This window comes from Canis lupus, chromosome 4 (assembly GCF_011100685.1).
Source record: "Canis lupus familiaris isolate Mischka breed German Shepherd chromosome 4, alternate assembly UU_Cfam_GSD_1.0, whole genome shotgun sequence".
NCBI classification, from domain to species: Eukaryota; Metazoa; Chordata; class Mammalia; order Carnivora; family Canidae; genus Canis; species Canis lupus.
The window spans coordinates 32,078,885-32,104,915 of NC_049225.1; the positions used below are offsets into that span (position 1 = coordinate 32,078,885).

General features: G+C 38.5%; 1 protein-coding gene across 7 annotated transcripts in view; it reads left to right on the plus strand.

Annotated features, from left to right (window-relative positions):
• NRG3 (neuregulin 3) overlaps positions 1-26,031 on the plus strand; it is a 1,041,408-nt gene that overhangs the window by 693,340 nt on the left and 322,037 nt on the right. The gene's annotated exons all lie outside the window — the stretch shown is intronic.

Here is a 26,031-nt window from a genome sequence, read left to right on the forward strand (position 1 = left end):
ACAAAGTTGTGCCTTGTGTGATAGACTTCTTCTGATCACCCTCCCTATGAAGTCTAAAAAGCAAACTACATATTGCTAAGAGAAATGAGATTTCTTATGAAAAACAAGGTCAGAGTGGGCTCCCTGTGCTGCTTGGCAAGAGGCCCAGACAAGGCATGGGACAGAGCTCCGTAAGTATGGGGGTGTTGCAGTAAGCGCAGGCTGCTTGGCCTGGAAATCACGGTTTCTTCCTCTGCATCATGAAAGTGTTTCCTTAGGTCTTCCATTGTGTTTGGGGAGTTTGTTGATACAGGGAGCCAAGGTGCATATGGCCATACTGGGCAACTGTGTCTAATGTACTGTGAGGTTGCTTAATTCAGATTATTTGCTGTTTCTAATAAAGCAGTCAACTAAAATAAAATATTGATGATGGGAAAAAAAATATATTGATGATGGAGAGAAGGATATTTCTCAGGGCTCCTGTGGGAACCCGTGCCCTGGCCATGAAGTCTACCTGTGATCTGTGTCTCCTGCCCATTGGGGCTCCTGGGGCTTCTGTGGGTATGTGACTCTCTCAGTGTTTTAGGTAGATTTCCTCCAAATTGCTCCATTTTCTCTAACGGACCACAACATTATTGTGATTAATTTGACTATAATTGAGTTGTATTATGAGAGCGACATTTGTCTTTGACTTTGGCAGGAAGCTTGCCTCTCTGTCATCATCATCTCTAGCCAGCCAGCCAGAACTGTGGTGCCAGACATTGCACAGATGACAATCAGCCTAACCAGATTGAACGTGTGTGTGTGTGTGTTTGTGTGTGTCTGCAGGGACTGTGGTAGGAAAGTGATGGATAAAGGAGGGAGGAGAAAGAGGTCTTTATGCACAAAGTTGATCCAATGGTCATTAAGGAACAGTCAAGAGGGAACAAAGTAGTAGCACGGCTTGATGACTGCCAGAGAGTTTCTATTTACTGGTTTAGGAAGGAATATGCCTACATCACCTTGAACCTGTTTCACACTGTTTATCCTAAGGTAAACCAATTAAATGTTTAAAAACAAAATATGGTGATACCTCATTAATATGTCAATATATGCAGCTTGAATATATGTGTTATCACCAAACATAGCAGGAAAATGAGCAAAAGGAATGAGTATGCTACCCACTGAGGAAAAAAAATACAAATAAAAAGCAAATATGTGAGTTATTCTGATGCCAAACATTAGGGAAATGGTGATATAATTGAGGCCATATTTATATGATCAAACGTTAATTATTCATGAAACTAATGATGCACTATAAATTGGCTAATTGAATTTAAGTAATAAAAACAGGAAAAAATATTCCATAAACTCACATTTTCAGAGAATTTTGGTGTCATATGACTAGGACATAATATTGAGTATAAAAAGCATGATATGCGGTGATACAATGCCCTGTAGTAAAGTGTAGCAATTTTCACATACATGTTTAAAGTCTCTGTGGAACAATGCACACGTTTAATAGTTGTTCCCCTGCGAAGAGATTTTTATTTACTCCTTTATTTTACTATAATTTCCAAATGTATGCTTATTTTCTAAATTTTTACCATTATAAAGTACAAGCACTTTTAATCAGAAAAAAAATTGTATAAAAAATCCTAGTACAAACCAAAAAATATGTGAAGTTTTTGACATTAGCATCAAAGAGGAACATTTTTTTTTTTCCTGTACCTACATTGTTGGGCCAAATGATCACTGGTATTCTTTCCATTTAGATTTTACTATGCTTTAAATATTTCCATTCCACAAATGGAAATTAGAGGAAATGGGGCTTTATATATAGGGGAAAGAAAACATAGAGTAAAACATTTTAAAAATTTTAAGTTTTTAAAAATTTCTGATCCAGAAATTTTGAGATCCTGAGTCATTGTGTAAATTGTTAGAGGCAGAGGCACTTGAGATCCCAGCTGTTCTTTGGAAGGGTTGGGGTGGCTAAGCCTATGATGCCAGTGAGCAGTCAGGATACCTGGAAAGCAGGAGAGAGTTAAGTACGTGGCTTGGCAAACAACTAAGACTCTGAAACACATGTTCTGCAGCAAGATTTCTCCTGGTGTTTGTGTTCCTAGGGACCGTGGAAACCCAAGGAGCAGGGGTTGGGATCTGTGCATATTAAGTGGAGCTCCCCTGAAGCTTTTAAAAAGAATGGGCAGCCCGGGTGGCTCAGTGGTGTAGCACCTGCCTTCAGCCCAGGGCCTGATCCTGGAGACCCCGGACTGTGTCCCACATCGGACTCCCTGCATGGAGTCTGCTCCTCCCTCTGCCTGTGTCTCTGCCTCTCTCTCTCTCTTTCTCTCTGTGTCTCTCATGAATAAAAAAATAAAATCTTAGAAAAAAAGAAAAAGAAAGGAAAGATAGAAAAAGAAAGAAGAAAGAAAGAAAGAAAGAAAGAAAGAAAGAAAGAAAGAAAGAAAGAAAGAAAGAAAGAAAGAAAGAAAAGAACCTAAGGAAAAATGTGAAATTCCTCCAAGTACTGTACGCTCAAGGACTTCTTAATTGGTCTCCCTGTGATCACTTGCCCTTCCTTGGATGAACCCCCCAAATTCCTATGTTGAAGTCCTAACCCCTAGTACCTCAGAACATGCCTGTGTTTGGAGAAAAGGTCATTGAAGAGGTAATTAAGTTAAAACGAGGTCATTACGGTAGACTCTCCTCCAACATGACTCGTGTCCTTATATAATAAGAGATTGAGACAGAGACACATACAGAGAGAAGCCCATATGAGGACACAGGGAGAAGACACCATTTGCAAGCCAAGGAGAGTGGCCTCTGAGAAACCACTCCTGTCTTCTGGTCTCCAGGACTGTGAGATCAGGACTTCATCTTGGACTTCAGGCCTCCAGGACTGTGAGAGCACACATTCCTGTTGTTTATTCCCTCCAGTCTGTGGTAGTTGGTTGTGGCAGCCCTAGAAAAACTAATCCAACCACCAAGTCATCCCACTCACCACTGCCTCCTAAGGAAAGAAAACCCTGCAAAAACTAGGGCCTTTGATTTGTCTGTTATCCGTAGGTGAATAATAATCCTGTTACAGTCGGCATGATCTAGGACAACCTAAATATATTATGAGGTGGGGATTCTGATTTGCATTTCAGAGCAGCTGAGCATAACGAAGTTGCCCAGTGTCACAAAGAACGAGTGCCCAGTGTTGAGATGACAACTCCATTTCAGTTTTTATTATTCTACATGTAAGTTAGGAGAGTTGGGACCTTGAGAGGTTTGGAACTTGAAGGATTGCCTTGTCCACATCTCTCTGTTGCTCTACTTACTGGCTGACATAAAAGTCAGACCTATTGGAAGTTTGCATCAAGGGTGGTGGTGAGAAATGGGGTCACTGGGCTCTTCTCATCTGTTTCCCAACAGGACTCAGTATGGGGACCTTGGGAATAAGGTTTCCTACAGGAAACCCCAGCTCTGACCACTGACCTGCTCTGCTATTGGCCCAAGTTCTCCAAACCACAGTTTTCCCCCTTAAAATGAGGTTAATGACTACTTTATGGAGATGTGATGAGTAAATGACTGGCTGCATATAAGCAGCAGAATGGCTGAGGAGGATGAATGGTATGTGTTGGGGTCTTAGTATCATCTGAAATTTCATGTGGTTATTCTCCCAGAAGACAGAGATCCCACTAAAAAGCCATTAACACTTTTTCGTTGACTGTAAAATAACATTGATCCAATTAACATATAGGAGTGTAGACTGAGATGAAGTAATAAAAAATCTCATTCCGTCCTCATGGAAAACCTAAGATGAAGCTGTCCCCCCAACCCCCTTTCAAAGATGACGGAAATGGAGTTTAGTTAATCCCCAAGGTCCCAGGGCCACTAACTCGCACTTAGGCATGCAAGCCCAGACATGTCTGACACCAGCAGCCGCATGTTTCACTGCTACTACCGCCCCAGACTGACCTAGCTCTGTCAGTTCCCAGCATGCCTGTCATATTTTCTCACAGCCAGAGCCACGGGCCAGTGAAACCATACTCAAGTATTGACCATAGTTTTCCGTGTTCCATTTTTCCTACCGTAAGCCACGTGTCCCTTGTCTCCAAGATGTGAGAGGGTCCGTAGAGTTTTCCAGTTCCTTTCCCTATCTGGGTCAGCAGATGGTCAGAAAATGGCAGTGACTGAGAAACTGCTAAACACATGTAAATCCTTTCAGAGACTACTCTGTAAGGACGGAGAAGTCCATGTTGTCTCTGGCTTTTCCTTTTCTTGAAATACAGCTTTGCCTTGAGAAAGCCAGTAAGGACCTGAAGAGCTGGCCATGTTACTTGTTGTGAAGGCATTGATATTTCTACATGGTGATGGTCCTTCCTCTTCTTCTTTGGAAGTAAATGATTCTTGAGATAAGATATTTAATTCTGAAAATCACAACTCGGCCCCTCGTGGGCACAGGGGTGGGTTGGTGTTAATTTCTTAGTATTTGTGGAAGAGATCCAGAGGAGTGTTATAGTGGACCTGATAAACAGTATTGACCCAAGAGAGATGCTGTGTTAATGCCAGTAGCTCCCCACCCCTTTCTTATTGCTGATTGAAATCTTATCTCTACCAGAACTTTCTTTTATCTTCAGGATTCATACTTTATTTTATTTGATTTGCTCAGATTGTCACCCCTCATAATGATAACATTTAAACTGGATTCCAGACATTTTATTGTCTCTCTTTATGCTCCTTGAGCTGGTAGAGAAGGGACATGAACAGTTGATATTTATAAGATCTTGACTTTCAAAATCTGGGACTAGAGCTTAAGCATTCTGGAACATTCTGATGTTAATACTGGACTACCTGGACATTCCCTCAGCTCCAGGCTCCTTCTAGAGCTTCACGGAAGGTCTTTGCTTCTCAGTGTCATTGCGCTTGGCGACCCGTCCCAAATCTGATTCATCTGTCTTTCCTACTGTATGGACTCAGCCAGATTCATTCTCCTACTGATTTCCAGGAGTTTCAGAATTTCACTTGCTTCTCTTCATTCATTTTTCCCATGTACAATACTTTAGCATCCTCTGTGTCAGGCATCATGTTAGGTGTTGGGGATGGATACAGGGCTCAACAAAATAGACCCGGGCCCAGGCTTTTTGGAGTTCTCAACCAGATCATAGGACAGCCCTAGGGAGACAGGAGAGCCTTGCCCTGTTAACACAAGAAGAAGGAAAGTGAGAGAGGCAAATATTTCCAAGGTAAAATACTTTCTTTCCAAAATAGGTAATGGCCTTTGAGAATAATTATGGAAATTACTTATAAGCCTACAATCTTTGCCCAGTATCTTGGGATACATCTGTATGTCCTGTGTGCAGCTCATGTAATGGCCCTATCCTGGACTACTGCATTCACTTCCTCTGTGATTATATGTGATCCTGTTTTCAGAGACAGGTATGATAGGGAAAGGATGCCAGGAAACTTCCTCTACCCACACCAAAGCATTCACACTTCAGCTTGGCCTCTTGACACTACTCTTAAGGAGACTCCCTTTGAAAGCACTGAGCTGTCATGGGCTTCGAGACAGAAATACCTGGCATTTACTACTAACTTCACCATTTCAGTTAACACCTCCATGCTTAATTTCATCATATTAAATCTATATGTGCATAAGTGACACATGTTTATAGCATTATTGTCAAATTTAAATGAGATAATACATATAAAAATCCTCCAGCACTTAATATGTATGTGTATAATTTCTTTACTTAGTCTAACTTTGGAATAAGTCAGCTCCATGCATTTTATTCAAAACAACAAGAAAATCACCTGTTCTATATTTTTTTTTATTTTCTTGAATTGCTATGCACCTGATATTTGAAGCCTTAGAATTTATATTCGAGACAGAAACTCTTTTACTGTATCTCATCCTCATTAAGGCCACATTTCCCCTCCCTTACTTAAAAAAAAAAAAAAATCCTTAACTGTTCTCATTTTTCCCTGGTGGCAAAATCTAGTGATTCCCATCTTTAATCATGAGCAATTAAGTCACAGTAAAATATCTCTATACCTCTGGAATGCATAGTAACCTCATACTGTGCCTTATGCATTTGAGAACATAAGTTTCAGGATAAAATATTTACCAATTAAAGATGCGTTGAATTATTTAAAAAAAATTCAATGTCTTTAACCACTTTCTATTCCAGGGTGTTATAAACTTATATTTGCTATTATTTCTACTACTAAATACACCTACACATGTACATGGATATATACAAATATATAGTGTTAATATAAGTTTAATTGTAAACCATAATACACCAGGTAGACATTTAAAAAAACATTTTTATTAGCAATAAATGTTAATAGAATGCTTAATGAATTCATAGAACATTAGATTCAACTTAATACCTGGGAACCACAAACCCCTCATTGAATTCAAGAAAGGCCAATATCTATAATATGTATGTACATTTGCTAATGATTTTTTTAAGCCTGAATATATTTCAAGAAACTACTAGATCAGTGAGTTTCCAAAGACCTTAATAAGGATTTTTCTCACGCTGGAGAGACCAGCAGTGCTGCCTGTGTGAGTGCCTGCAAGACACTCTGGATAGCATGCCTGTTGCTTCACAACACTGGCCTCCTCGATCCTCCAACAACCCCATTTTAAAAGTGTTAATATACCCACTTAAGGATAAGGAGCACATGGCTCTCAAGGCTAACTTCCCCTCTCATTACCAGTGAGAGGAGGAAAAGAGACTTCTTGATATATGAATCTACCCCGTGCACATTTCTATTTGCTATACTTCTTTTGGTTTAAAAAGAAAAAAAAAAAAAGATGTATCAAATCATTAATAACCATTTGCAACAAAGAACAGTGTCTTTATTGTGAGAATTCAACTAAATGTATAAATAACTGTCCTATGCCAAGTTGGTTTATGTGAGTGTCTAACTAATATGCCTTTCATTGGAATGCAGAAAGATAGGTGTTTAAAAAGAATTTTTGTAAAATATGGCATTGCATCCTTGGAAGCGAGCGTTTAGCACGAGGCAATCCTTCTTAATGCAGGGCCCAGCTTTTGCTTGGGCACTTTAGAGATTGGAAATTTCAACCTCCATCCTTGTTTTCCATCTGTCTGGTCTTTGCAAAGCAGAACAGATGAAAATGGAAGAGTTCTGAGCCATTCAATTAGATTTCATGCACCACTGACCCAGTCATTTCTCCTCAGTCTTATCTGAGTTGGTGGCAGATGTGCAGCATGTCAAAAAGCATTTCCAAATTAAAGAGGGAAACATACTGAATGTTGGTTAATGGGGTCACAATATGTATAAATGGTGAAATGTGTCATCACTGTAGCACAGCTATGATGCAAAAGGGGACAGTTTCCTTATGGTGAGATGTTTGGGCCCAGGAGATAAGAAAGAGTGAGAAAGTATTAGTTGTCAAACATGCATTGGAAATTCTGGGCTTCCTGATACATGATAAACACCATGGCCAGGCTAATTGGGTTGGACTCTACAATCTGCCATTTGCAGGGCTTCTGATGCCATTTTGTTAATACAGCTGAATCTGTGGGGATCCGTGTAGGTGAGCAATGGCATCACCAAGGCTGATGGGACTCAGCTTCAGGGACCCTCACCACCACCAATTCACTCAGCCTCCCCACCAGTGGTTGACTGACTGTAATCACGCTGTGATTCAGCTATTTGAAAAGGAGATCCTTGCAAGTTGTAGATGATCAATCAGTATTTGTCCATTGATTAGAGATATTTATGGGCTTTAGCAGTTTTCCTTTTGGGGTTATTCAATCTATCAAGGCACAAAAGAGAAAAAGGAGCAAAACAACTTGTGGGTAACCTACCCAACTATATGAATCATGGGAATGATGGAAATCTCTGTGTTCCCTGGGGAAGCGTAGAGTCCAGGAAAGGCTTCATAGTGACCATGAAGGGTGTTCTGAAGTTGATCAATGGTTTGAATTTCTACAATCACCCACAGACTCCACCATTGCCAGAGAGTGTGCAGAAGGGAAAAATAAGGAAACATCCCTCTGTACATGTGTCATTTAATAAAATCTCTGAGGTATAAATGTCAATTGAGTAAGAAGCATTCACTTAAAAATCATAGACTATAAGACTTATTTTTAAAAATATTTTATATATTTATTCATGAGAGACACAGAGAGAGAGGCAGAGACATAGGGAGAGGGAGAAGCAGGCTCCCCTGTGGGGACCCAAATGCGGGACTCGATCCCAGGACCCTGGGATCACGTCCTGAGCCGAAGGCAGATGTTCAACCACTGAGCCACCCAGCATCCCAGATTATAAAATTTACTGGGTGTATTAGTAATGCTTTAGTCTGACCCTTCCATCCAGTGTTTGAGTTACCTTTCCACCCCTCCCCACACAGAGAATAAATAATGTCTAAATCCATTAATTCCCAGAATACAGAACTTGACATCCTTCAGTTGACTTGATACCATCCAATTCCTGACTCATGACAGACAGGAGGAGAGGATGGCCCATTCCCATCCCTTGAGCCCTCCTTTCTGCCAAGTTCTGCCAATATTGGGAAGTTCTTCTCTACAGACTCAAAGTTGCCCTGTTGGTGTCAGCAATCCTAGCTCCCTGATATATCTCCGTACTGCTCAGACCTGATTCTTCCATACATCTACTTTCATTATCAGCTGCCTTGAGGAACACAGAGGACTATTCAGAAATTGTTTTAGTTGTTCTTTAATCATATTGGTATCCATTATAGTTTAAACAGCTCTACAATGGTCAGAGTATAAAAAGACTGCTTCTGACAAGAGTCCTTTTTGACTCTGCCATGAGAGCCAGGCTTCGCCTCCATCAATGTACTTTCAGCCAGGGTTACCCTCCTGCACACACTCAAAGCAATCTGCAAGGCGTGGAGGCTGAAAAATGCCTGTTCTCCATTTAAATCACTTTAAGCAAAATACCGGTTATTTGAGCATATCTTTTGCATCCTCCATGCCCAGTAGTAATTTTGCAAAATTACTGGGAATCTATTTCAGGGCAAACTTGGCATTTAAATTAGTGGTTGTAATTAGCATCTTGACTGCATGCAGTCAACAGTGTGAAAGGAAGGCCAGGGGAAAAATTACATTGCCTTATTTTTGCTGTAGGAAAAATAAAATGAATACAAAAGTAATATACTAAAAAAAAGCCACAATTTGAAGCAAGATGAACAATTTTGGGGGGATCAGAATGGTAAACTTTATCCCATATTCAAATTATTACATACTGAAAGAATCTTTTTAAGTCTCTTTACCAGAGCATTCACAAAATTTACCTTTCTTCTCCGGAGAATTCCACAGACAGTGCCGTGCTCTTAACAGTCATTCTAACACAAGTTCCAGGTAAATGCTCACACTCATCCCTTCCTCAACCACTACTGTTAAATTTCACCCACAGTTCCAGCCTCAAATAAAAACTCACTTCTAGGTTATCTGAGAATAATAACCCACCCAAGATGGGGTCCCTGTTGACTTCTCCTCATCCCACTGGTGATACTCCTGTCCAGAGCTAAGTTCGGATGTTGTCTTTATTGCAAGAAAAAAAAAAAGTGATTCCACATCCATGCTGGTTCAAACTCACATACGACATTATTGAGTTCTAGGCACATTTCTGGGCAGCACTCAAGAAATGATGGCGCAGTGCAGAAAAGGGGCTGGAAGCTCTGTCATTTGAAGGGGTAGTTAAAGAAAATGAGAGAACAGATGAGTCTTGGGACATTATTTACCACCATAGTCAATGATTTGGACAGATTCTTTTATGGAAGGAGGATTAGACTTATTTTGTTCAGGAGAAACAAGGGAAATATAGATTTAGCTGGATACTAAAAATAAAAAATGGTCACATAGTGTGCTGGAATCCTATTTAGAACATTTGGTACTGAGCTGGGATCCTGGTCCTGCTGCTGTCTTCCTATGAGAGTTAGCTGCTTAGCCTCTCTGAAATTCACTCCCTCAAATGTTAAATGAGGACAATAATGTCTCTCTTTTAGATTTGGTGAGAATAAAAATACTGAAAGATAAAGCATTTAGCATGCATACCAACATTAGAAAGGAACACTCAAGGGATTCTTATAGGCTGTGCAGCCTTTTTCTGGGAATGTCAAATGGGAACTCCAAAGGACAATAAAACTATAAATTTGCTTCCCACATTTGAACTTTATGAAAGATGAAAATATCTACTCTTCCCCCCATAGTCCATTAAGGGACTCACATGATTACAATGAATTGAATATGTTTTCTCAATCCAGATTTTAGGAAATTGGAGATGAAACTATAACGATAAAGTGAGGAATGCCTGCATTTTAATGTTATCTTCTGGAAACAATTACTTAACTTATATGAATAGTTGCAATCTGAAAACACAAAGACACCAATCTGGTTAGTGAGAGAGAAACAGTGTTGTGAAAGTACCCTCTTTTTTTTTTTAAGATTTTATTTATTCATGAGAAACACACAGAGAGAGGCAGAGACACAGGCAGAGGGAGAAGCAGAGGGAGAAGCAGGCTCCATGCAGGGAGCCCGAGGCGGGACTCAATCCCAGGACCCCAGGATCACGCCCTGAGCCGAAGGCAGATGCTCAACTGCTGAACCACCCAGGTGTCCCACTTTTGTGAAAGTACCTTCTTAAATGAAACATTCACCAATGAGCAGAAGACACAAGAGGAACAGAGAAGTCTGTACGTCTGTCTACAAATAGAACTTACCAAGCAAGCTGCCCACAAATGGGCATCTGCAAGAGGTAATGAGCTTCCCATGACAAAGGAACTCTGGAGTTGATTAGTTGAGCTATTCCTGGGTGAAGCTGTTGCTGAGAGTCCCCATTCAGATTGGGGAATTTAACTACAAGTGGATTTTACAAGTTCCTCTGAACCATGATTCCATTCTGTCGTAGAACTTAAAAGCTGAGAGAACTAGAGAAGTATCTGTGACTAACCACATTGAAAATTGAGTGAATCCTCAAAGATAGGCTTGACAATGGGGACAGAAAACAGAACCAAATGATTTTCTCAAGAATGGCTTTCCCTCTTGGGTAATCTCAACCAAATTTTCTCTCTTGAGGGGTGAAGAGAAACAGGGTGAAGGATTTGTGAGCAGAAGTCCCTAGTGAGAAAATGCTTTTGTAAGGTCCTGGGATGAGAGGGAACCCACTGAACCACAGCTACAACTCACCCTCTTCACCATCAATAAATGAAGGCAGGGGGCTGCTAGCAACCAGACCACAGTCCAGGTGGGGAGTATGACATTGATGCTCCTAGGAGTAGAAACCAGTACAAGAAAAATATTTGAATCCTGAAATTAGTTCGGAAAAATAAAAAAATTAAAAAACGAAAGTGAGAGGAGCGAGAGAATAAAAAAATAGAGAAAAACAAATGACATGGCAATTGTAATTGCAAGAAATAGTCGCTGTTTGAAAGCCTTTTCGACATAGGGGAGCATCGCCATACTGTCGTGGGCAGGATGGGACAAAATGGAAAGCTTTCACATTGCTCTGTTTTTCTTAATAAAACAATGGGGAAATAACTCATGAGACACTTGGAACATAAAGAAAAATAGAAAGATGATATGTCAGTTATAGACACATCACCCAAACGCTGTTCACACTTGGGCTGTGTCCCCCCACTATTTTTTTTCAAATTAACAAATTTTAGTTGAAAATAATTTTAAGGGTCAGTTTCATGTATAACCGTCACATGAATCCAAAGTGTTTCTCTTATTATAAGCCTTTAAAAATACAATTGTGTTACCTATATATTATTCCTTAACTAGATACATACTGATTTATTCTATCTCCCTGTTGACAATGAGATTTGCTTCTGTATGCTCACTATTTTAAAAAAACTAAAAACGATGTCTTTGTCCACAAAGCACCTTTTTTTTTAATTCTTTGAATTATACCACTAGGAATGGTAATATCGGGTGTGAATATAAACAGGGTTTTGATGTATAATGTTCCAATGAATTTTCCAATTGCATTCAGATAAGCGAATAGTGTAGGACTTTACGCACCTCTCTGAGGCAGGATTTTGGTAGTTATTATAACCTTCCCTTCATGATAAATTCTGGGAATTAGTCATTAATCTGTCTCTTGAGAGAGAGAACATATAGCACTTTGCAGAAAGCTGCTAATTAATCCTCCTGACTCCCCAGCGAGAGAGGGACATATAAATGTCTCCACTGCAGCATTGACTAAGAAATGTCATTAATCCATGTGACAGACACCAATTCAAATTCCACAGATGCAGGAGAGCTCTCCTGCTAGATGGCTGTGATTTCGTCTAAATATGGTCCAGCTGGCTCCTGGGATTTCCTGGAAGAGTCTGGGTTGTTGCATCTGCCATGCCCAATGTCTATTTGTGATCACATGAGAACACTTGGTTCTAGTTCAAGATTCCACTTCCACCCCTGTGTGTTCTCCATGCATAAACCTTTTTGTGCACGAGTCCTCCCAAACCTCCCAAGTAATGATGGAATTTACATAATCTTTGAGGTGTTTTTTTAAAAAAAATGCGCCTAATTTCCCTTCAGCTTTTGATCTTATTTGACTGCGGGTATCACCAGATGCCTTCAGCTTGTTCTTTCGTCTTTATGGGTAGTGTGATTAACAGTTAATGTTGATTTTCACATTGGCACAGAGTTTCATATTTCCATAAGACAGGCTAGTTCCATGCAGCCCTGACGGCATTCAGGGTTTTGTTGTGTTGTGTTGTTATGGCTTTTTTGCTTGTGCTTTGGAAAAAATTTTAAACTTACTGGAAAAGGTGCATTAATAAATAATAACAATAAAAGCCTTTCATTTTTTAAAAAAGATTTTACTTATTTATTCATGAGAGACACAGAGAGAGACAGAGACACAGGCAGCGGGAGAAGCAGGCTCTCTGCAGGGAGCCCAATGTGGGACTCTATCCCAGGACCCCAGGGTCACGCCCTGAGCTACAGGCAGATGCTCAACCACTGAGCCACCCAGGCTGCCCAATTAAAGCCTTTCAAAGACCCCTCACATACTCTTGCTCAGACTCGGCTACCATTTTACCCCATTTACTTTATCATTTGCAGTGTATCAATCAATTAGTTGTTCAATATATAAGTTTTTGTCCAATCTACCAGTGATCATTTACTCCTGAATATTCCTTGCATGTGCTATTCGTGTGCATAGGGAAATGCCAAGTTAAACACCAAAGGAATGTACTTTGATGAAAAGTGGCCTCTGAGCAGATAGTATACACCGAAGCTAGTGTCTTAGGGATTTGGGAATATAGTCTGCCCACGTTGAGTTAGATAAGACATCCAGAGGCTTTCTTTAGAGGCACCTGCTATTACCTGAATGAGTCAGAGATTTTTATCCCTCCATGTGCTTCCTTTGGTCTGAAGTGCTCTTTTCAATTTCTAGTCCTCCTTAATATCACACTTTCTCTTACTGAAAACACTCATGTTTCAAGGAGCAGTTCAAATATCCCATCTTTGTGACTTTTTCTGAACTTTTTCCTGGCAAAAAAATTCTTCATAATGACTCATCTATTGCTATTTTCCCCTGTGCATGTCAGGTGGTGAGCTCCTCAAAAAGAGAGAGCCTGTCTTGTATTATGTTGTTTTCTTTTGCATCTGGCAATTAGTGGAGTGGGTGGGTGACACATTCTAAATACCCCCCAAAATACTTTTGAGTCCTACTAATGGAAGTCATCTGCCCTTATCCACTTACATTGCTTCTTATTTATTTGTTTAATCCTTCATTTTACTTTTCTTCTTGGTGATTATGACTGGATTCATTCACTACCAGTGAATTCAGCTCTTTCTTTTTGCAAGCTACGGTGACAGCAGCTTGAGTGGGAACTTACACCAGTTAGGAATGCCTTTGGCTGCAACATAAGGAAACCTGTAATGAAGACATAGGTGAGGGATTTCATCTTTGACACAATGGCTTATTAACATCATCAGATTCTCAGGCTTGTTCTGTCTTTCCACTGTGCCATCCATAGGCTTGTCGACTCACAGTCACGGGGTAGCTCCCGAAGCTACAAGCATTTCATCTTTATATAACCGTGTTTTAGGAAGAAAAGAAAAGGTCTGAGTAAAAGGGTTTCTTTTACTTGGGAGAAAATTGTTTTCTAGCTATCCCACAGAAGACTCCTTCCAGTGCATTTGCTAGAAATGGGTCACGTAAACATACTTAATGGTGAGAAGGACTAGGAAAGTGAGTTCCTGGCACAGAGTAGAATTTCCAAGATTGTTTTAAAGCAGTCATTAATCCCATCTGGACTGGGTCCATTATCATCAGAGACAAAAGCAAGTTTCTGTTAGCAAAGAGGTAGAGGGATTAGCCCTTGGGTAGTAACTTGCAGAGCCTGCCACTTTATCCTCTAGAGCGAGATGTATAACATAGTCACAGATCAATGGACCAGTGAGGGAGCCTAATCCAAAACTCAAATATTCTAATAGATTTGGGAAAGTGAAACAGCAGACAAGTGTAATACCATTAGCCATTGATTAGGGAGTGAGAAGAGAGGAAGAGAAGGAATAGATACATTTTATAGAAAGAATTAGTATTACTGAGGTCCAAGATAGTCCAAAGTGTGGCCTAGGAATCTGAAGATGGAAACTTTTAGATATCCAAGCATCAGGAGCATGTCAGCAGGCTGGTGTTTACAAAGGTGTAAAACATTAGATTAGCTTATCCAGACTCTGTTCCATGGAGAGTTCTTTCCACAGAAAGATGTTATTAGGGAAATGGAGGTTTTAGCCGAGTTTGGGAGAAGGGCTATTTCAAACTGTTCACATTAACTAATACATGCTGTGAATTTCCAAGAGGCTTTTGAGGTGGTCAGTGTTTCCCAAACTCACTTAACAATAGGTCAAGCCCACAGCAAAGCTCATAAACTTAATTCAGCCAAATACACTTTAATAAGTATTGCCTTAAATTGTTGAAAAAACTGGCAAGAAAAGGGCAAGAGCCCAAGCCAAAAACAACAACAACAACAACAACAACAACAACAAAACAACCAAACAAAAGCAAATAAACAAGCAAACAAACAAAAAACCCAAAACACCCTGGATTTCCAGTTAGATTATTAAGAAAGATACACTGCTAATAAAGCAAACTTCAGGGATTGCAACTTGGAAACAAATATAGAATGGGTAGTAAAATCCACTGGATCAATGAGATACTAATAGTGAGGCTGTTTGGTGCTGGCTCATCTGAGCATGGACCAGAGTTAGATAAATCCTTCCAAATTATAGAAGAATTTACTCAGGAATGAACCATGCTTAAGTTAATGGTAGAGTTTGATGTTGTTGTTTTTCTTCCTTTTGAGACAGTGTTCAGTCATGATGGAGCCGATCAATTTAAAGCAGGATGGGGAGAGGAGGAAAGGAAGAGCAAGACAGAGCAAGGCTTGGCAACTTATATGTACCAGTACCTTTATGTATGCAGTACACATAAGTATGTATGCATGTATTACACAGTAAAAAAATCATGGAGTTTATTATTCTTTTCTGTGATCACATATTTATAGATGATTAAAAGTAGCATGTTTAATTTCAAGATAAATTGAGAGATGCATATAAAGAAACTCAAATAAAATAGACTTCTTTGATATTTTTAGAGAGCCCATGAAATGGACCCACAAGAGAACCAGCAGTTTCCCTTCGATGAAAATCACTTATTTAGAGAAATGCACTCAGGAAGTCTGGCAGAAAGTAGCCTGATACTCTGTCCTGAAAGCAAGGTCAAATGTTGATTAGTAGAAGGTACTTTGGAGAAAGTATAAGGAAGCACTAAGTGATAACAGTACATATTTCACATTTGTTAATCAACACATCTTTAATTAATCATTTGTCTTCAATACACAGAACAGATGGAGGGTGGATAGTGTGTTGTATGTGATAATGTTACATTATTATAAATTGTAGGAGTTGGAAGACAGGAGGGGCAATCAGAATTACCTCTCCATAAATGTGGTTTGGGATGAAGAAAGTGGATGGAGTCCATTGCAATCTGCTCACTGGGGCCCTGGGAGAGCTCCAGGGTTTATGGGTTGGTTTGAATTCATCTAGATCTTTTTTTTCTTGACCAAATTAGAAAAAAATATATTTATACTATTGAAATTTATCAAGATTATCATAAGATCTTATGTGAAAATACTTGAAAAGACCTGAACCCATATGACTTTACATGCAATACACCCCAGGTCATACAGAGACATGAATCTTGGTTAGAAGAGAGGCTAAAATAGTACATCAAACATTAACCTCTCTGGGGTATCTTTCTATGGTTTTGATTTGTCCTCTTGTCTTCTCTGTTCCAAGATTCTATCCCATCTTGTTTCCTTTGTGTCGTAATTCACTGACTTATTTGAAAATCTCCTCTTGATCTAACCACCCAAACATGACTGAATTTCTAAAGCTACAGTGACCCCAAATCCAAGATCTCTTGTCCTTTTTTTAAGCTACTTTTGTTATTTTTTGATTCTATAGAAATGTATGCCAATGCTGGAGTTGTTAGGATATTTCCCATTCCCTGAGAAGGAACGTGTTCTTATCTTCTGCGGTGGCTCTAGGACTGAAAAAAACAAAACAAAACAAAACAAAACAACAACAACAAAAAACCAACCAAACAAAAAAACACCTTATGTTAGGCTGGGGAGCATTCATGGTCTGCCTTTTGATGGGGAAAATGTCCTTTCTTGGCTAATTTTATTGATCCTCATAGTTTTTCAATTGTTCCATACACATATGACATGCACATATCTGGAGTAAAAACTGTTATCTTGAAACAACAGACTAAGATGTGTAGTATTACCTCTAGTGTAACAGCATGAGCACTGCAAAATAAAACCAGAATATTCTCCTCTTTCCCTTCCTTTCTCAAACAACTTCATCCTGAAGCCATGAGGTAGAACAGAACAAACTATGTATCCCTGGCCAGCATGGCTGGGTGTGTGGGGGGGGGGGTAGGGGGATACAATGAAGTAGGGTTGGGTTTTGGAACACAAGAGAAGAAAGACTCCATGTAATGGGGAGGTGAGTTCTTGGTGTAGGATGTCAGAGAAAAGCGGATGAGGAGGTGTCCAGTTGTGGGGTGGCTTGGTATAGAGTGTCCAATCCTGAGTTGGGTAAGAGAATCTTCATGGAGAAGGAGGTAGTGGTAACAATGGAAGATTTATTATATATAGGAAGATTAATCTATAGGAAGATTGATCTGTAAATAATATATTAAGGGTGATGGGAACTATGTTTCTCACTGTAAGAGAAGATTGTTTCAAATAAGAGAAAGGATGTAAGCTTAAAAGTAAGATGAAGCTTGTGGTGCAGGACTGGAATTAGAGCTATTGGTCTGGACTTAGAGTTTTCAATATTCATATATATATATATATATATATATATGAATATACATGTGTGTGCATGTATATGCATGTATATGGCATCCACGTGTGTTCATTTTCAGTTCTGTCAACTGAGAGAGCCTAGGAGCAATGACACCCCAGATCTTGGCTTCTAAAAATCATTCCTCTCCAAAAGAAACCAGAGTGCCTTGGAGAAATGGTTGATTCCAGGCAAGACTAGAGCAAGAAAAGTACTAGAAAAGCCTGAAATGTCTTTTTCATATTAAAAAAAAAAAAAGAATCTTCTTAAAGAATGCTGAGGATATATTTAAAAAGAGACAAATTTGGCTAAATTTGGGACAAATTCAACATTAAAGTAATATTGATACGGAAAAAATAACAGTTCATTGAATAAAATAGGAAAAATAAATCCATTTTGATATAAATGAATACATGAGTGAAATAAATATTGGATGAGGAATTGGATATTTACATAAGTGTTAGAGTGCCATTTCACAAAACAGCTTTTTTTATTTTTTTTTAACAAAATGTTTGTTAATTACAAAAGGAAAGAGTAAATTTACAGTGGAGAAGCCTGGTCTTCACTGTTTTGATTAAGTAGTCATTGTGGACATCACTAGTGATGGGATGAACCAACTAATTCACCAGCTTATAGGATGGAATCAGAAGAATGGGACACCCCATCCATAATGCATAACGTGAATCTAATCATAAGGGAACATCAGGAAAACATAAATTGAAAAATGTCCCACAAATAACTGGCCTGTGATCTTCAAAAATGTCAGTGTCATTAAAGTCAAGGAAAGACTGGGATTCCTGGGTGGCTCAGCGGTTTAGTGCCTACCTTTGGCCCAGTCGTGATCCTGGAGTCCCAGGATCGAGTCCCACATCAGGCTCCCTGCATGGAGCCTGCTTCTCCCTCTGCCTGTGTCTCTGCCTCTCTCTCTCTCTTTCTGTGTGTGTCTCTCATGAATAAATAAATAAAATATATTTTTTTAAAAAGTCAAGGAAAGACTGAAGAAATGTCTAGACCACAGAAAATGAGAGATAGGGCACCTAAGTACAATGCTTCATTTCTGACTCAGATCTTTTCTTTTTTTTTTTTTTTTTTGTACAAAGGAGATTATTGTGACAATTAATAAAACTTTAATAAAACTTGAATGAAGTCTAGGGATTAGATGACAGTAATGTAGCAAAGTTAATTAAATTGGCAAAATTGTGTTTTATGGTCATGTATGAAAATGTCCTTGTCTGTAGGGAATACACGGTAAAGTACTTGAAGGTGGTGGAGGTACATGTCAGCAACTTACTCTCAAAATTGCCAGGAGACAACATTGTACTGTACTGGCAACTAATACTGTAAGGTTAGAGTGGTTTTAAAACTGTAAACTAGGGATCCCTGGGTGGCGCAGCGGTTTAGCGCCTGCCTTTGGCCCAGAGCGCGATCCTGGAGACCTGGGATCGAATCCCATATTGGGCTCCTGGTGCATGGAGCCTGCTTCTCCCTCTGCCTATGTCTCTGCGTCTCTCTCTCTCTCTCTCTGTGACTATCATAAATAAATAAAAAAACTTAAAAAAAAACTGTAAACTAAAACTAGACAAGACAAGGACAAGACAATGCTAAATTAAGTGCATGCATCACATTACAAGTGATTTTCTGGGATGAAACGTCCTTGCTACAGATGCTGCTGATATAATTTCTTCATAAAGGTTAATAGTAGCAACACACCCATTTTTCACACCATGTTCAAAGGTAAAATTGATTATTCAACATATTACATCTAAATTGGAAACTTGAAATTATTATAAGCATAAAACAATTAGATGAACTTAATTTGTGAGTTTGGTTCTGTTTGAAATGAAGTACTCTCATAAAAAATGAAACAATCTATTGCACTATGTCCTTGAAAGCATTTCGGTTGTCTCACTCTTAAAGGTAATTATTATTAACACAGTCTTGCATTTGCTCAGTCTGACTGGAGGCTGAAATGAATTGTGACTAATGCCCCAGCTGGTATTCCCAAATTATGGCAAGCATTGGATGTCATCCATTGCTTGAATGACTTCTTGCCAGACACCTGAGATCTGAATATCCAAAATCAGACTCTAAGGGATTCCTGAAATCAGATTAAAAAAAAAAAAATCAAACAAAACCAATATAACCACTATCCCGGTAAGGCTGTCAAAGTGAAATATTTTATTTTTGGAATGTTCCCTTGAATTCCATTGTTTCTACATGAAAAGATCAAATTGAGTAAGTTACTCGGTGTCTCTTTATGTATGAGGACTTTAAACTGAGCACAGAGTACCATTTGCCCATCCAAAGAGAAATCTCATGATTGTGGATCCATCACTACCATACTTGGCCAATAGCAACCATTGTAGAAAGGCAGTGGGATGTTTAGCTGGAAGGATTTGGGATGATATGTCTCTTGGAATTTCTGGCAAAATTATTCAAAGCTGCCAGAAATTCTGGACTTTTTAGCACTCCCATGGTAAATCAGAGAAGCTAAGCTCATGTTATCATTTTGGGACCCTCCCTCTTTTTAAGGCTTTTCTCAGATGTAAGAATTTCATGACAATGGTTAATAAGAGTCCTGGTTGTTTCATAGAAGATGAAGAGGTATCTGAAACTAATATAATATTGTATGTCAGCTCAATTTGAATTAAAAAAATAATGCTTGTGATTACTAAAACAGAACTGTAGAGATGAAGGCCCTGGGGATCATTTGTAAAGAACACATTAAATATTGGAAGCATGCAGTGTTTTTGAGGATCATTTTCTGAGCCCTACTAATGTTCTATCCTGAACTCAAATCTATGACCAAATAATAGCAGGTTTTCTCCAGGAACTGGGCAAGAGCAGAGTTTTCAGCTTGTCTTTGCTCTAGACTGGACTATTAGTAGAAATAGAACAAGGATACCCTTTGTCTGTTTTACCTGAAGATGAATGTATTAAGGGTTAACCAACCGAATGCTTGTAAAATACTTTCAAGGAACAAATGTAATAAAAAGTGATAAATATAATTATTATAAAATTATAACAGGCTCATTTAGATGAGTCATTTGAAAGGTCTTCATTAAATGTGATTGGGTATTATGTTTATTAATTCATTAAACTCTACTTCAAATGCCAGATAAATAAAATGCATTATTAATATGTTGTAAACTAAGTGGAATAATGCCACACAGACCTATTACTTTTAAAATGCCTCACAAATATTAACCAATTCATGCTTATTATTCTTTTAAGGGCGGCCTATGTGACTTAACAGGAATTGTTACAATAATTTTATTTGCCATAATAGAAAATCCTTACTACAAAACCTGAACTCTTTTAAAATTTTCAGCTTATAGTTTTTTTCTCAAGTATCATATGTTTATTGCAAAATATATATCCTTATAAACTTGAAAATAAAAATCATTGCTAATCATTAATCTACACAGAGAAAATCAGTGTTAACATTTTGGAATTTTCATTCATTCTCTCAGGCTTATCTTTCTGAGTCTGTGCGTGTGTATTTCTTTTATAAACTTGAAGTTTCATGTTATATAACAGCTTACATATGTCATATTCGCTTAAAAATATTAACTGGAACACATTATCCCACATGGTTTACAATCTTCTGTTTTGTTTTTTTTTTCCACTAAAAAAACCTAACAACAAAATAAAACAAAAAAAAATCAGTGTTCCTTGAGAAATGGTTAATTCTAAGTTTGGTGTATGACTATACACCAGAAGAGCCTACAACATTTTAATCAGAGACAGTAAAGAAACTAAGAGATTACAATGGCCCATCAAGAGTACTCATGAGGCAGCTTGGAGCTAAATAAAGCCTCAACAGAATCAGAAATTAAATGGCCAGATTTCAGACAATTAATTCAAGCATTCATAAGGTTAATAACTATAATCAATTAAAATACATCAAACATGTTAAAAGTCCATTAAGTATACAATAGCAAACAACAACAACAACAAACCCAAATTGTATTGTTTACCACTGCAGGATGCTTGTGAATCAACTCATTATTTTTTAAAAAATTAGTTACTAAAGAGAAACAACCAAGCTTTTATCTTGTTTTTTTTTTGGGGGAGGGTCAGGTATTTGTTTATTTATCTTCTCTACCAGTGTGTCACCAAACATAGGTTAAGGAAGATTTGTGTTTGTTTGTTTTTGTACTCCAGCTGGCAAGTGGGAAAGAACTAATAGAATTAGAGTCTCACCATTTTGTGACTCCAAATGAATTAATAAACCGAGACATTGATTATTAACACCTGCTAATGTCAATAAATGAGAGATAACCAAGCATCACGTGCTTCATGGTGAAGGAATATATACCACCTATGAATGAGTCCTGATTAGTAAACTATGAACCTGATTAAACCTCTAGATCCAACCAGTAACTTATAAGAAAATACAGAAAATGAAGGGATATATTAGGTGATGCCATAGATGAAACTAATAAAAATAAGACTGTAGGGAAATCTACAGGGGGAAAAATAAAACACCTAGTTTCTCCAACAAATATATTGAAGGGGAAGAAAAAAGAGAAAGAAGGAAATCTATGGGGTAAATAAAACACTTAGAAGAAGGATCAACCAGTTGCAATGGTAGACTTTAAAGACTAAAGGAAAGAAATCTGTATAAACTGTTTTTAACATTTGTGAAGCAATTAAAAATGTGAACACTAATTCAATATTTGATTCTTTAAGAGGGCATTGTTAATCTTAGGTGAGACAATGGTGTACATATATATATATGTATATATATATACACACACATATATGATATATATTTAAATATAATGATATATATAATATTATATATTATATATATAATATGTATGGGTGAAGTGACATGACGTTGATTTAAAACAATTGGAGGTTAAGAAGATGAGACCAGATTGGCCATGGATTAATCATTAGAAATGAGTTGGTGAAATGTTGGTTTCCCTTCCTATGTGCATAGCTATTAGCATTCTAAGGTGTTCACTTTCTTTTTTTCAAATTTTTATTTATTTATGGTAGTCACACAGAGAGAGAGAGAGAGAGAGAGAGAGAGAGAGGCAGAGACATAGGCAGAGGGAGAAGCAGGCTCCATGCACCAGGAGCCCGACGTGGGATTAGATCCCGGGTCTCCAGGATCGCGCCTTGGGCAGGCGCTAAACCGCTGCACCACCCAGGGATCCCAAGGTCTTCACTTTCTAAATCAGTTGTAACTAGACATTTTTTAGCTTTCATGCCACTATTCATATCTCTACTTATTTATTTAATCTTGAGAATGTATTCCCTTTCTTTTCTTTTTTTTTTAAATTGTGGTTTAAGTTAGTCTTTTGAACCGTTAGATATAATTTTTAGAAGAAAGTAAAAGCACGACCCCCAACATGTTTTAAATATTTTACTTAACTTATTGATGAGGAAACGAGTTAGATCTTACAAGTTCAAGGAAAAAAATCCAAAAAACTGATGCATTTATAATTAAGAATATTGAAATGAATGTGCAAATAGAAGCAAGTGGTTTCTTCCATAGTCAAAGAGAGAAGTCAGTTGAACCTCTACCAGATAGGACAGCATGTGCATGTCTACAGACAAGAATTATTTTGCATTGCTATTAGTTAGCTGCAATTTACAAAGTTGTAAAATCACTCCCATAGAACTAGAATCAGCTATAACAGGAGAATGTGTTAAAAAATGCATAGTTTTCCATTGAAACTCAGATGTTTTTCCCCTTCTGAATCAAAACATCAATGAAGGCAACAGTCCAACCATCCAAGTTTAAGTAGGTTTATTCCCACTTCACCCTTTTTCCCCCCAGTTGGACTCCATTAGATGGAATGAAACATGCATGCTTTTCTCTCAATCCAAGATCTACTTTAAAATTTTGGGAGAAACTGTTGATGTTACAACAGAGGTTGCCTGGCTTCCATTTTTCTACTGTGTTTTTTCATATTTCCTTTTTTTCCTTCCCAGTATTTTAATGAGTCACAGGTGCCATAACCAAACTATCAAATTAGAAGCATCTAATACCAGCCACTCTTAGAAATACCTATGCAGTTTTACCAATGTTGAAACAATAACCAAAAAACTTCTTACCATTGAAGGTATTAATTCACCCAAGATCTGTCACAGTGAAAGAATAGTTCCTCTTCCAGCACCTTCTACAAGGTGTGGGATCATTCTCTCTGAGTGGCAGATTGAAATACTAGATGAACATCAATGAATTTTTTATTTCTGGCATGTCAGGTGAAGCTCACTGCCCTGGCCCATTGAGAATCACTGTTTGCCCTAGAAGATCCCCACTTATGTGGTTCTCTCACTCCAATACCTATTTCTACAGCCTTGACCTCAATGCTGCAGTTCCATCTGTAATTCCTCCAAAGTTATTCTTCAGTATGTAAACTCTTTCTGTCTCAACCATCATCAGCTGAACAAATACATTTCTATAGCTTATGCTATTTCTATTTGTGACTGCTGGTACACAAATTCAAGGCAAAGCAAGATTTTCAGAATATGTGAATATAGACTTTTCTTGAATGCTAATGATTTTTACACTCCTCTCCTTGAGCTGTCTCCTAAGGTTGCAGTCCTGCAAGAGTGTAGGTGGAAAAAAAATAAATAAATAAAAGCAAACAAGATTTTTGTGTTGAGCCCGCCTCAAAGTCCCTTACATTTCTCCAAATTCTTTTTTTTTTTTTTTTTCTATGATAATTTTCTTGTCTCGTGGAACAACCCTCCTCCCCCAACCTCCTCTAGTTGTAGCTCCTGGAGATAAAAGCTATCATCTGCAACCTAATGTAGTTTAAACATATTTCAGTGAAGGCTCTAGCATTTCTATAAAACCAGGGCTTAAGTTCAGCAATTCCATTTGAATAGACAAGGAGGATGTTAAAACTGTGTTCATATGACACTTTCACACACAATGGAAAAAATAGCAATTGTCCATAACAAAGAATGGGAAGCAACCAACCAGTAGAACTTAACTGGGGATTGGAATGTGTGCTCCTTTCCCTTTCCTATCCCAGCTACTTATAAGCCCTACTACTGACTTCACTATGCCCTTTAAAGAATAGCTCAAAGAGAATGCATGGGGCCAGAATTTTATATAGGCTGGTAGACAAGGAGTCCTGAACAAGTCTATGAGTATAATAAGAGACAGAGATAGGTCTTATCTTGGAATATGCTAGAGCAGGGCTATTATGTGTATGTACTCATTTCTCATTTCTAGGAACACAACAGAAAGGGTGCAGGGCAGGTAAACTCTTAACTTTCACTAAATCCTAGCTTCTGAGAATACAGACCTCAGATAAAGTTCAATATTGTTACCCTTCACATGTGGCTTATATTTATGGTCTTTCCAGAAGTACATCCTGGTATATCCCGCAATTTTTCAAACATAAGACAAATGTGATTTAACTTCCCATTTTATTGAATCATATTGTCAAAGCTAAGCAAAGTTGGACACTGGTTAGAAGCAATAAAATCAGATATTGTTTAGTAGAAAATCTTGAAGTATGGAAGATAGTCCAGTTTAAACTGAGTTTAGAGGGCAGCCCAGGTGGCTCAGCGGTTTAGTGCTGCCTTCAGCCTAGGGCCTGATCCTGGGGACCCAGGGATTGAGTCCCACGTCGGGCTCCCTGCATGGGGCCCTCTGCCTGTGTCTCTGCCTCTCTCTGTGTGTGTCTCTCATGAATAAATAAATAAAATCTTAAAAAAAAAACAAAACAAAACTGAGTTTAACTGAGTTTAACTTTGCCTGAATAAAAATCTGGAGACTTTAAATGCTGGGGCATGTTGAAGGAAAGCCACTTAAGGACAATACGTAGGATGGTTTGGTCCATGTGACTAGGTCATCTCAGTACTTACCTGGAGGAAAACACACGTCTGTCTTGATGGCAGGAGATAGTGATGCAAGTTGGAACAAGGTGCCTACCAAAGTTAGGCTCTTAGCCTGACAGACACCAGGAGGGAAAGCTAGCTCCTTGAATGTTTGTATCCTGAATGGATGACTCTCAGGTCCTTGAGAAGACAGCTTGAGGTTGTAGAAGATTTATGTCTCAAAGGGGAGAGAAAGGATTTATAGTTGCAAACTTTAGTAAGTGTCTGCTCTAAGAGGGAGTTCAGAGGCCTATCAGCCTATCACTAGGTTTTGGCTGGAACAAACACTAAATCCTCCTGGTAGCATTGAGCTTTGTTGGGTAGGCATTTTAAGGGAGGTTGAGGTCATCCAAGGAACATGGCTTTAAGCTGCTAGGAGCCATGGTAAAGTTTCGTCAAGTTCCTAGTGAAGGGGGGTTGGGTGGAGTGGTTATGTGCCAAGAATGCTTGCAGTTCTTGAGGGAAACCTTCTTTTAGGCTAACTCACAGGTGACTTCATTGCAGTGTCGGTGGATATTTGCAGTGAAAGAATATCCTTGTAGCAGATTGCACCCCTGTAAGCTTTTCAAACACTGGACTAAATCCAAAAATTCCCAGGAAATTTACCCCATTCAGTGAATCAAGACAGATAAGCATGAGGCCAGGTGGTACCTCGAGGTTACTTGGAGTTCAACAAAAACATAAAAAGGACTATCATGACCTAGTTCCTCAAATCTCAAAGCTCTGCAACTTCATGATGTGTGTGTGTGTGTGTATGTGTGTGTGTGTGTCTTCCTTCAGGCTATACACTATATTTCCCACCCTTAGTATTTGGTAATTGCTCTAACAATTTAAGAGATTTAGG